The sequence below is a fragment of the Triticum aestivum genome, chromosome 2A (genome assembly GCF_018294505.1).
Source record: "Triticum aestivum cultivar Chinese Spring chromosome 2A, IWGSC CS RefSeq v2.1, whole genome shotgun sequence".
Lineage (NCBI taxonomy): Eukaryota > Viridiplantae > Streptophyta > Magnoliopsida > Poales > Poaceae > Triticum > Triticum aestivum.
The window spans coordinates 22,767,660-22,779,561 of NC_057797.1; the positions used below are offsets into that span (position 1 = coordinate 22,767,660).

General features: G+C 48.2%; 1 pseudogene; it reads right to left on the minus strand.

The window, feature by feature from the left end:
• Positions 1-11,152: 11,152 nt before the first annotated feature.
• Positions 11,153-11,291, minus strand: LOC123038489 (uncharacterized; annotated as a pseudogene).
• Between the last annotated feature and the right edge of the window lie 611 nt (positions 11,292-11,902).

Sequence of the window (11,902 nt, forward strand, 5' to 3'; positions counted from 1 at the left end):
CCCCGACACCGACACGGCACCCCGACCCCGACCCGGCACCCCGACCCGACACCCCGACCCCGAGACCCCGAGAAACCGACCCCCGAGACCCCGAGACACCGACAGGACACCCCGACCCCCGAAACCTTCCAAAAAGGTGTTCTTTGGCTTCCAGAGGCCGACGGGGTCATATATTTGTGAATTATTAGTTAGGTCATATATTTTTCGATTTTGTTATGAAAAACATCATATATAATTGTGTTGATCGTGTAGTTTTAAATGTGCAGTTGTTTCATGGCTGCGAGGTTTGGTGTTTGACGACCTCGCCGTGCGTTTGACGAGCTCTGCCCCTTCGTTCGTGGGTGAGCACAAATGACAAGTCCTCCTCCCCCATTAATTATTTGATCTATTCCGATGAAACTTGATAGCTAGCTATATATGTGTCTTGAATCATCAGTATGCGTAACCAATATGTGTCTCCCGTTCGTAAGCGTCATAGTTATAAATATGCATGCATTTGCATATTTATAACCTTGATTCTTTCGAATTGTCCAACGCTATCCATGGACAGCCCGAGTATGTGTAGATTGGGTTCGTTTTCCCATATGCTTTGCTCCGGATCCGACGCATATATTTCGTCAGTGCCTCCCCTGTTGTTCTCCGGGTACACATCCTCTCTGTTTATTGCAGAGACGTGTATCAGGAGAACAGCGGGGAGGTGCTGCCGAAATTTTGCGTCGGATCCGGAGCATAGCATGGGAAAATGAACCCAATCTACACATACACGGGTGGGATTAGGACCTATCATTACCTATTAGAGTGTAGGTTGCATGGACGTAATAAAATTGACAAAGTAGATCAACTGATGAAGATATACATGGTGAATTACATATATAATTGTTGTGTGTCCAGTAGCTCTGAAAGTCAAGATGAGTGACCGTGATTGGATGTATACCGGTCACACTGGTCAGAACAAATGGAGCGCTGAATGGTTCACAAAAACTAAGGGGTTTGTGCAAGCCGCATTTGCAAATGGCCAAAATAAAACCTAGTGCCCCTGTTTCCGGTGCGGCAATTGGGAAAAGAAGACAGAGGCTGAAATGGGCAAACACCTGCAGAAGAGTGGTTTTACGCCCGATTATACGGTGTGGACATTTCATGGTGAGTCTGCCCAACGTGACCGAGCTGAGGTGGATCGTCGTCGCACCAACGAGCATGGTACCGGGATGGAAAACATGGTGCAAGGCTATGATGATGCTCGGGATTCGGACGAGGAGATGGAGGAATCTGCAAAGGCCTTCAATGAAATGTTGGAGTCTTCGAAACGTCCGCTCCACGAGCACACTGAGCTTTGTCAGTTGGATGCCATCTCACAAGTAATGGCTCTGAAGGCTCAGTTCAACTTGGGCAGAGAATGCTATGACGCAATTATGACAGTATTTGGACGCTTTCTACCCAAAGGCCATGTAATGCCTGCAAACCTGTACCAGTCGGACAAAATCCTCCGTGCACTGAAGATGCCCTATGAGAAGATACATGCCTGTGAGAAAGGATGTGCCTTATTTAGGCTTGACTATGCGGACTTGAACTATTGTCCCATTTGCAAGTCTTCCAGGTATATTGTGGTAGACAACGGTATGGGTGAGAAGACACAGACCAAAATCCCCGTTAGTGTTCTTCGGTATATGCCAATCGTACCAAGACTTCAACGTCTTTTCATGGTCGAAGAGACGGCCAGACAGATGACATGGCACAAAACAGGCAAAAGAACCGAACTAGATGCAGATGGGAATCTGATGATGGTACACACATCGGATGGTGTTGCGTGGAAAAAGTTTGATGAATTACATGCTGACAAAGCGGCAGATCCGAGGCATCCTCGAGTCGGCATCAGCACGGATGGGTTCAGTGTGTTTGGTATGACGGCAACCCAATAGAGTTGTTGGCCCGTATTTGTCTTTCCACTCAATCTCCCCCCCGGACAGATTATGCAAAGAAAGAACATTTTCCTGACGTTGATAATTCCAGGACCCAACTATCCGGGCAAAAATATGAATGTGTACATGCAGCCGCTTAAGGACGAATTGCAAGAAGCCTGGGATAATGGGTTCAAGACATACGACGCCTTTAGCAAACGGAACTTCATAATGCGTGTCTGGTACATGTACTCGACGCATGACTTGCCGGCGTATGCGCTATTCGTTGGCTGGTGTGTGCATGGAAGGTTCCCGTGCCCCACATGCAAGGGAGCTCTTGAGTTTCGTTGGCTTCAGGCCGGTCGCAAGTATTCTTGCTTCGACATGCATAGACAGTTCCTGGATCCTCGCCATAAGTTCAGGAAAGACAAGAAGAACTTCATTAGGGGTAGAGTTGTCAAAAACTCTGCACCACCTGCATTGACAGGCCAACAGACCCTGGATCAGTTAAACGCTCTCGAGCCAGATCCACAACGTCTAGGGTACTTCAAGGGGTATAATACTAAGCACGCGTGGACTCACAAAACATGCTTACGGGATCTGCCTTACTTCAAAGACCTCCTTTGCCCACACAACATCGACGTGATGCACACCGAGAAGAATATCGCCGAGGCACTTTTTGGTACATTGTTCGGCATAGATGGGAAGTCAAAGGATAATACTAAGGCCAGAGTCGATCTGGAGGCGCTATGTGATAGGCCGTTAGAAAACATGAAAGAACCGAAAGGAAAGCAGAACTGGACGAAGCCAAAGGCATGGTTCAATCTTGGAAGGCCAGCTATGAGGGAAATTCTCTTGTGGGTGCAACAGCAGTTGATGTTTCCTGATGGGTATGCAGCGAATCTAAAGAGGGGAGCGAATCTTGATAAACTGAAGATATTTGGTCTCAAGAGTCATGATTGGCACATATGGATTGAGCGGGTAATGCCGGTGATGTTGCGTGGCTTCATCCCTGAGGATGAATGGCTAGTACTGGCAGAACTCAGCTATTTCTTCCGTGTTCTTTGTGCGAAAGAACTATCGCCTGGCGTGGTAGAAGAAATGGAAGAGTTGGCGCCGGAGTTGATCTGCAAGTTAGAGAAGATCTTTCCACCGGGCTTCTTTAATCCAATGCAGCATTTGATTTTGCATCTCCCGACCGAGGCAAGATTGGGGGGGCCCGTTCAAAATCGTTGGTGCTACCCAACTGAGAGGATGCAGAAGACGCTTCGACAAAAATGTAAAAATAAACGTAGAATTGAAGCATCGATGGCTGAGGCATTCATTACAGAGGAGGCGGCAAACTTCGTAACAGCGCACTACGAAGCCAAAAATCGTCATTTGCATAATCCGAAGCCTCGGTACAATGCTGACGAGCCTAAAAAGGGTGGATCCAACCTCAGCCTATTCAAAGGGAATCTCGCACCAGCTAGTGTTTCACATCCAGTATCTTTGGATAACGAAGAATGGCGGACCATTTCGTTGTATATCTTCAACAACCTGATAGAAGTGCGGCCGTACATCGAGTAAGTTCTCGGTACATTGTTTCGCAACTTCTATTTCCTTTGAACTACTCTTATTCCTGGATATGTCATACAGTCGATACGTTACCATATTCTCGTATGGAGCGGAGATCCAAAAGGATTCCGTTGAAGAGTATGAGCTTCTCGCAAAGCAAGGAGGTGGCTATCCCGGTTTCATCTCTTGGTTCAAACAAACGGTAATTTCTATTAGACAATTTCATTTCATTCGCTAATTTGTGGATAATGCAACAATCCTTTCATATTAAACCTGTAGGCTAATTCAGAGTCTATGGACGCCGAATTGAGACAAGTCGCTAATGGTTTTGACTATAAGGTCCGTTCATTTGACAAGTACGACATCAACGGGTATCGCTTTCGTACCTATGGCAAAGAGCTATCGATGGCGGACCGAAAGTCAACAAATTGTTGTGTATCTGCTATCGGTGAAGGAGGTACCGAGTATTATGGGAGAGTTGAAGCAATTTATGAACTTCTGTTCTATGGTGAAAACCCACCGAATGTCGTAGTCTTCAAATGTTATTGGTTTCAGCCGAAGGAGACTAGAAGGACTCATGAACATGTAGGGCTAGTTGAAATCAACCAAAGCACTCATTTAGATGTTCCTGATGTCTATATTATGGCTCAACAGGCGACCCAAGTATTCTATCTACCGTGGGCCTGCCAAACTAATCCAAATTTGAAAGGTTGGGATGTCGTTTATGAAGTGCCGCCACGTGCTAGACTTTCTCCCCCAAAGGAAGAGGATTATGAACCTCACATTAACCCAGACACATATGAAGGAGAATTCTTCCAAGAGACACGTCTTTCCAAAAAGCGTTTCAAGAACCGCTATACTTCACCCCAAAACATTGAAGTAGACAGCGACAATGAATCCGACATCACCCCAGAGGAGGAACAAGAAGAGCCGGAACAAGAAGAGGTTACTGCTGCGGATGACCTGTCAATGCTTGACCGATTACGTCAAGGTGGACTTGCACATGTTGATGCCAATGAACCCTATGAGCCCGTCATTGATTATAGTGATGATGATGATTATGCATTTATTGATGATACTGATCGAGATTATTAGTAGTGTCAGGTATTACATTTTTTTATGTTGTACTTGATGATGATACACTTAAGTGATACACATATTATTATTCATGTCGGTCTTTTTTTATGTTGTACTAATTTCATTTACTGTTTGTCATGGCAGGTGTTGAAAGATGGTGGGCGCTGGTCGGGAGCGTGGTCTGAGGTCTTCCATTCCAGACGCACCTCTCCGCCGAGCGTTGCTGGACAGTATGGCCACACCGCCGGGCCCTTCTTCGTCGACCGTGGTGCCCAGCAGGGGACGAGGTAGGAAGAGAGGAGGTGGGGCACGTGGTCGTGGGAGAGGAGGTAGGGTGACTGCTACGGTGCCTTCCTCGCCGCCACCCCCAGCCGTTTCACCCGAGGACGTGACTGCTAGGGTGGACTCGTCCGAGGAGGAGGCTACACGGACTCCGGTCCACGAGCCTCCGGTCCACGGGTCTTCGGCCCACGAGAGTTCGGCCCACGTGACCCCGGAGGAGCACACGTCCGAATGGGGTACCTGGCCGGATCAGCCCGAGGAGCCGAGTGGCCATGCTGATGATGGCGGGGAGCCGACTGATCTTGAGGAGGAGGAGGGGGGCACCGTCTACCAGCGTGGTGCTACACGGCTCCCGTCCGTGCCGGTGACCCGCGAGCAGAGGTGGTTGGTTTTCCCTGATGGGGAGAGGTACGTAAGTGCATTTAATATTTGTGTACCTTGTGCATTCACGTTTTTTCAAATAACTAATGTGTTGGCCTTGTCATGCTGCAGGGGTTGGGACCACCATCCTAGTGTCCGCCGGCCCAACTCCGTCCTTGGAGTTCTTTGCCGGCAAAACTTCCCGGGGTTTGTCACGTTGCCTGGTGAGGGTCGGCTTCCAGAGCTTGGATTGAGCTGGGAGCACTACGTGGCTGCCCCGGCCCCGCCAAATGAGATTATCGACGGTGTCGTGTGTGTCACGAGGGCAGACATGGTGATCAGAAAGTTCTGGGTAATTTCTCCTTTACACATTTAAAAATCTTCAACTAGCTAGTTATTAATTGTACTAATCAACATTGTCTCATTTGATTGCAGACATTCTACAGGTGTGAGGAGGGATACGAGGAGGAGGCGGCACATGTTATCGAGAACGTCTGCAAGCGCCTACTCCAGAACTTACGGCACGAGGCTCGGGTGCAGGCTGTTCGAGACTACTACGCCTTGCGTGGTATCAAGAAGACCAAGCCGGCGTGACGCGATAAGTTCCTGAGTAAGGAGCAGTACATGAAGGTAATTCTTAAGGCCTTCTCTACTTAAGTTCCTTCATTTAGTAATTCTTAGCCGTAGCGCTCAAGTTTCTATTTGCTAACTTAGGCGCCTCCGAGATGGTGTGCGGATCGGATGGATTGTTGGGAGGTGTTGGTCGATGAGTGGTGCTCACCACAATGGCTAGCCCTCCACAAGGAGGCCAAGGACAAACGTGCCCAAATGGAAGGTGTGCCACACCATCAAGGCAGCTCCAACTTATATCAGTTCGGGCGCAACTGGGTATGTGGTTTGCTTCATGATTCATGCAATTCATTCATCATGCTAGCTTGAGCGCTTTAATTACTAATTTTCATTGTTTCTCTCTTTCAGGCACGCTACAATAAGGCGGATAAGGTGCCAGAGGTGTATGACCTGTATGCCATGGCCCACACTGCCTCATACAAGAAAGTCAAGGCTTTCTCTCAGTCTGACCTCGATGATGCAAACAACTTCACCAACATCTCCTCCCACAGGAAGCTCGTGAGATATAGAGATGAGGGGAAGGCGAGGAAAGGGGAGGACTTTAACCCGAGCCAGGGTCCCATTGATCCAGAGCTGGTGATGATATCTGGTGGCGGGAGGTACCATGGCTCCATAGCCATTGGAGATGGACTTATCCGTTGTCCTAGCACTCTCCCGGAGATCAAGGCGCGCCAGTCGAGCTCCGCTCCTGAGATAAGGCCTCGTGAACGGCCAGTGCAACTCGCCATCAAGGTTAGTGATACGTACTCAGTTATCTTTCTCCATTACATTGTGTGCGCTTCCATCAATGATTACAAATGGTCATGTGAGTGGTATTGCAGGCTGCTATACAGAGTGAGAGAGATAGAACGGAGAAACTTCTGGCGGAGGCGGCGGAGAGGCAGCGGGAGTTGGAGGAGAGGACGACAAAGATGCTGGAGGAGGAGAGGGCACGGAATGACATGCAGGCAAGGGCCATGTACGAGCTCCTTGTGGTAAGTTCCTTCTGCAGATTAGCCAAAACATTCATGTAGTGTTTGTCTCATTACTAACTAGTATGACTGAGTCGTCAAAACCAAATGTGCAGTCTGTGTGCGAGAAGACAGGTCAGACCGCTCCGCCGATGCCAGTGATTGCTCCTGGGACCACGGTGAGTTTTATTTGAATGGACATTACTTGCTAGTCTTAACATTTGAGTGTCATCATGCTAACAAGACATTGGAAATGATCTTTTGTGGAGCATAACTCCAGACAAGCATCGCACGATCCTTCTCCAGCTACCGACACGAGCCACCCCGCTCCTACACCTCCTGGATCTTGGTAAGTTTATCTAGTATTTTGCTTAACACATGCATAAAGACCTAGACTTGGCTTTATTTCCTCCAATGCTTACCATAATGACGTAGACTTAGCTTCTTCTCCTCCAAAATGACTTAATAAGCTTACTGACCTAGGTTAGCTTATAAATGATCCAGTTTATCCAAGTTAGCTCTAAAATGACCCAATTTACCTAGAGTAGCTCCTAAACAATCCATTTCACCTAAGTTAGCTAAAAAAAGATCCATTTCATGCCTTAGTTAGCTCAAAAAGATCAATTTCACCTTAGTTAGCTCATAAACGACCCATTTCAAGTAAGTTAGCTCATAGCTGATCCATTTCACCTAAGTTAGCTCAAAAACAATCCATTTCACCTTAGTTAGCTAAAAAAGATCCATTTCACCTTATTTAGCTCATAAACGACCCATTTCAAGTAAGTTGGCTCATATATGATCCATTTCAACTAAGTTAGCTCATAAATGACATATACTTCTTGTTCTAGTCTTCTTCTTGTTCTAGTCACATATTTCTAACTTTCTTATTTACCATTTTGCAGATTTCATTCACTTCATCGAACCTAGCTTGCTATGATGGAGTGCTTGCTTTTCCTTTGATGAAACTTTGCATTGTATCTAGCTTGCTATGATGGAACTTCCTATCTTGATGAAACTTTGCATTGTAATATCTATATATGCTATGAAACTTATGTGATATATGCTATGAAACTTATGTGCTATGAAACTTATGTGTATGTGTGAAACTTATGTGATATGTGCTATGAAACTTATGTGCTGGATATCTGATATGGAAATATATGTATATATGTCTTATATATTTGCTCTGAAAATTGTTGGATTCAAAAAAACAGAAAAAAAGAGCCAATAGGCAGGCTCTTTGCCGTCTGCCGCCGACGGCAAAGGGCTCTTTGCCGTCAGCCGCGGACGGCAAAGAAGCCACGTGGCAGCAAACTGTGCTCCCTGGGAGCTGACCAATTTGGTCAGTTTGCCTACAGTGGCAGACGGCAAAGACTTTGCCGACAGTGGCAGACGGCAAAGTTTGCCGTCAGTGGCAGACGGCAAAGAACCTTCCACGTAGTGACGTGTAGATGACGTCATACGGCGGACGGCAAAGACCCTAGAAATTTTGCCGTCTGCGGCGGACGGCAAAGGCCTTCCGTTAGCCACTTAACGGACTGACGGCGCAACTATTGCCGTCAGCCGTCTTTGCCGTCCGCCTCTCTCTCTTTGCCGTCCGCGGCGGACGGCAAAGACTTTGCCAACAGTGGCAGACGGCAAAGTATCCGTTTACCGTAGTCCACGTTGCCGGAGCCTTTTGCCGTCCGTGGCTGACGGCAAAGGCCTTTGCCGTCCGCCGTCCATGCCTTTGCCGTCCGCCATGGCGGACGTCAAAGTAGCTGATTCCTGTAGTGGGGGCTTTAGTGCCCACACTTTAAGGCCGGTTATGGAACCGGCACTAAAGGGCCTTACGAACCGGTGCTATTGCCCAGTTCTGCACTAGTGTTAGGTGGCACTAAATGCCATGTTTGATTTCTCATAAGAGCATCATACTCAACATGCATAACATTTTTCCAATTTTTGTTACTCAAAGCTTCTATCAAATCTTGTGGTTCACCGGTGGCAGCAAAATTAGCAAACTTGAAAATTTTCTTATACCTGACTGTTCCATCCTTGGGAACCATTGGTCTGAAAATACCTTGTTGTGACCGAGTTACTCGTGTAGACCCAGCAGCATTTGTCGAACCAGCCGCAGAAGATCCTCCCCCAATAACCGTGTCAGGTTCGACAGTGGCCACAGAAGATCCGCCTCCTCGTACTGGCCTGCTAGGAGAATCCGCCTCGGCACTCGAGCGGTCGATCCGCCTCAGATCAGGTGCAGACGGTGACGACTCTCGACGAGATGGGCTGCCAGCCTCATCATGGCGCGCAGAATCTGTCACGCACCCAGCCCGACTGTCGTCACGTGAAGAAAAAAGCGGGATGGACCCACCCGATCATGGGCCGGACTCTGTCCGCGTGTCGTCCGCAGAGAGGGGGCTCGCGCCCCATGCGCCTATCTCCACCCGCATGTCGCGCGCAGAGGGACTACCGCTGCCAGGCGAATCCTCCCTGGGATCCGCGCCCGTTGCGACTGTCGCAACTGCGCCAGATCTCTCGAGATCGGCGCCTGTCCCTTCCTCGTGTCCTGCGCCTGTGGAGCCAGGCAGAGAGAGCTATTTCTGCATAAAATCATGACCACAAACATCATTTTTTTCTGTAAATCAGTGTTATGACTAGTTGCCAATTGATCAACACATTCATTACCCCCGTGATCTATTGGATTTAGAAGCTCCGGGGACAAAAGAAGAATTTCTGCCCGTAGGCGTGCGCCGGCATTTGGGTGCAATTCAGAGAACGGAAAAATTGTTTCATCAAAGACAACATCTCTTGAGATGTATACACGTCCAGTAGAAATATCTAGGCACTTGAAGCCTTTATGCAAGTTACTGTAGCCAAGGAAGGCGCACCTTTTGGAGCGAAATTGGAGTTTATGCGAATTGTATGGGCGCAAATTGGGCCAGCAAGCACACCCATAGATTCTAAGAGATGAATAATTTTGTTTTTCATTGAACAATTTTTCAAGAGGAGTTTCAAACTTAATCACTTTGCTAGGAAACCTATTGATGAGATAGGTAGTGGCAATAAAAGCCTCATCCCAAAATTTCAAGGGCATACAAGCTTGAGCAAGAAGAGAGAGACCTACTTCAACGATGTGACGATGCTTGCGTTCAGCTGACCCATTCTGTTGATGGGCATGGGGACATGAGACATGATGGGATATCCCTATTTTATTGAAAAAGGAATTTAATTTCTCGTATTCTCCCCCCCCCCCCCAATCTGTTTGGAGAGCAATGATTTTTCGGCTAAATTGTCTTTCAACAAGATTTTGGAAGTCATGAAATTTTTGAAAAACTTCTGACTTATGTTTAGATAGATCCATGTGAACGTACTGAAATCATCTATGAAGCTCACATAGTATTTTTTTTCTACCTATTGATTCAACAGCTGGTCCCCACACATCAAAAAAGATAAGTTCCAAAGGAAACTTGGATTCACTTATAGACTTTGGATATGGTAACTGATGGCTCTTGCCCTTCTGACAAGCATCACAAACAAGTTCATTATTTGACAAACTAACACATGGAAGCTTATTCTTGCTAATTATTTTGCTAACAATAATCGATGAAGGGTGTCCTAGACGCAGGTGCCATCTGTCTGAAGATGGAGAGGTGACACTGAGCACATGCTTCTTGGCATCTTGTTCCATGTGTTTTACAGGGTATAGGCCTCGCCTACCCCTGCCACGAAGAAGGGTTCTCTTCGTTGCTCGATCCTTAACAAGAAAAGAATAGGGGTGAATCTCAACGAAAGAGTTGTTATCAATGGAAAGGCGACTAGCAGAGATTAAACTTTTATCAGCTTCAGGAACATGAAGGATATTTTTAAGGACAAGATCTCGTTCAGAGGTATATATGTGTGATCGACCAATGTGAGCAATAGTCATACCTGATCCACTAGCTGTGTGGATTTGCTCGTTTCCCGTGTAGCGGTCGCAAACTGTCAGCTTCTCCAAGTCTCCCGTGATGTGATGTGTCGCGCCGTTGTCAAGATACCAATTGGTATCCACTCCATATTGGGGAGCCGCCATGTTTGCCGAGCGCTGGTGCTGCTGTTCTTCTATTCCCTGGTAAGATGAATCATACCTCTTCCAACACTTCCACGCAGGGTGTCCAATCTTGCCGCAGATCTGGCACGTAGGCTTGGCGGAGGGATTGTTGTTGTAGTTCCCGCCGCTGCCACCTCCGTTGCCACTGCCTCCCCCGTTTCCACGGTTTGGCGGCTTGGAGTACTTGCGGTTGCGATCGCCGCTGCCACCGCCGCCTTGCTTGTTGGGGAAGCCACGACCGCTGCCGCCGCCTTGCTTGTTGGGGAAGCCACGACCACGTGCTGCTGCGTTTGCAGATGACTGAGAGGACCCGCCGCGCAAGTTCATGCGAGCCCCGAAGCTCAGGAGCTGCGAGTACAGCTCCGGCACCCCAACAGGTTCGACCCGTGAGCACATGGCAGAAACCACGGGGTCAAATTCCTCGTCGAGCCCAGCGAGGATGTGGGAGACGACATCTTCCTCGTCCACCTTCTTTCCTGAAGCCATTAACACATCACAAAGTGTTTTGACCTTACCAACGTATTCAGCGACGGAGAGGTTGCCCTTCTGGAGGTTCGCCAGAGCAATCCTGACGTTGACGGTCTGTGCGCGGGTATGCGACAAACTCGCGGGGCAGCGTCGTCAGCAGGTAGGAGAAAACCTGCTGATCTCGCGCATACCACACGCCGAACTCAGGGTTCGGGGTCTTGGACTTGGTTTTGCCGTCGGAGGAGGTGACCTCAATGTGCTTGGGTGGCACCTCCTGCTCGAGGTCGAGGAAGGTCGCCATCTGCGCCCCTCGGATGGCCGAGAGGACCGTGGCGCGCCAGAGTGCGTCGTTCCCTCTCGTAAGCTTCTCTGTGGCGAAGTGTGCAAAGGGAGATGAGGGGAACGAATTTGTGAAGGAGCTCGCCATGGATGAATCCGAGGTAGGCTCTGATACCATGTAAGAAACTAGGTTAAGCGTTTGATGATCTCATCAGGGACGCGTTCGTGTTGATTATATAGCACAGGGTACATGTGGTGAGGTAGGTTGTTGAAGTCTTGGCCCCTAATCCAAGCTATACAAGATAAGGCCGGACTATAACAACCTACCTCGATTA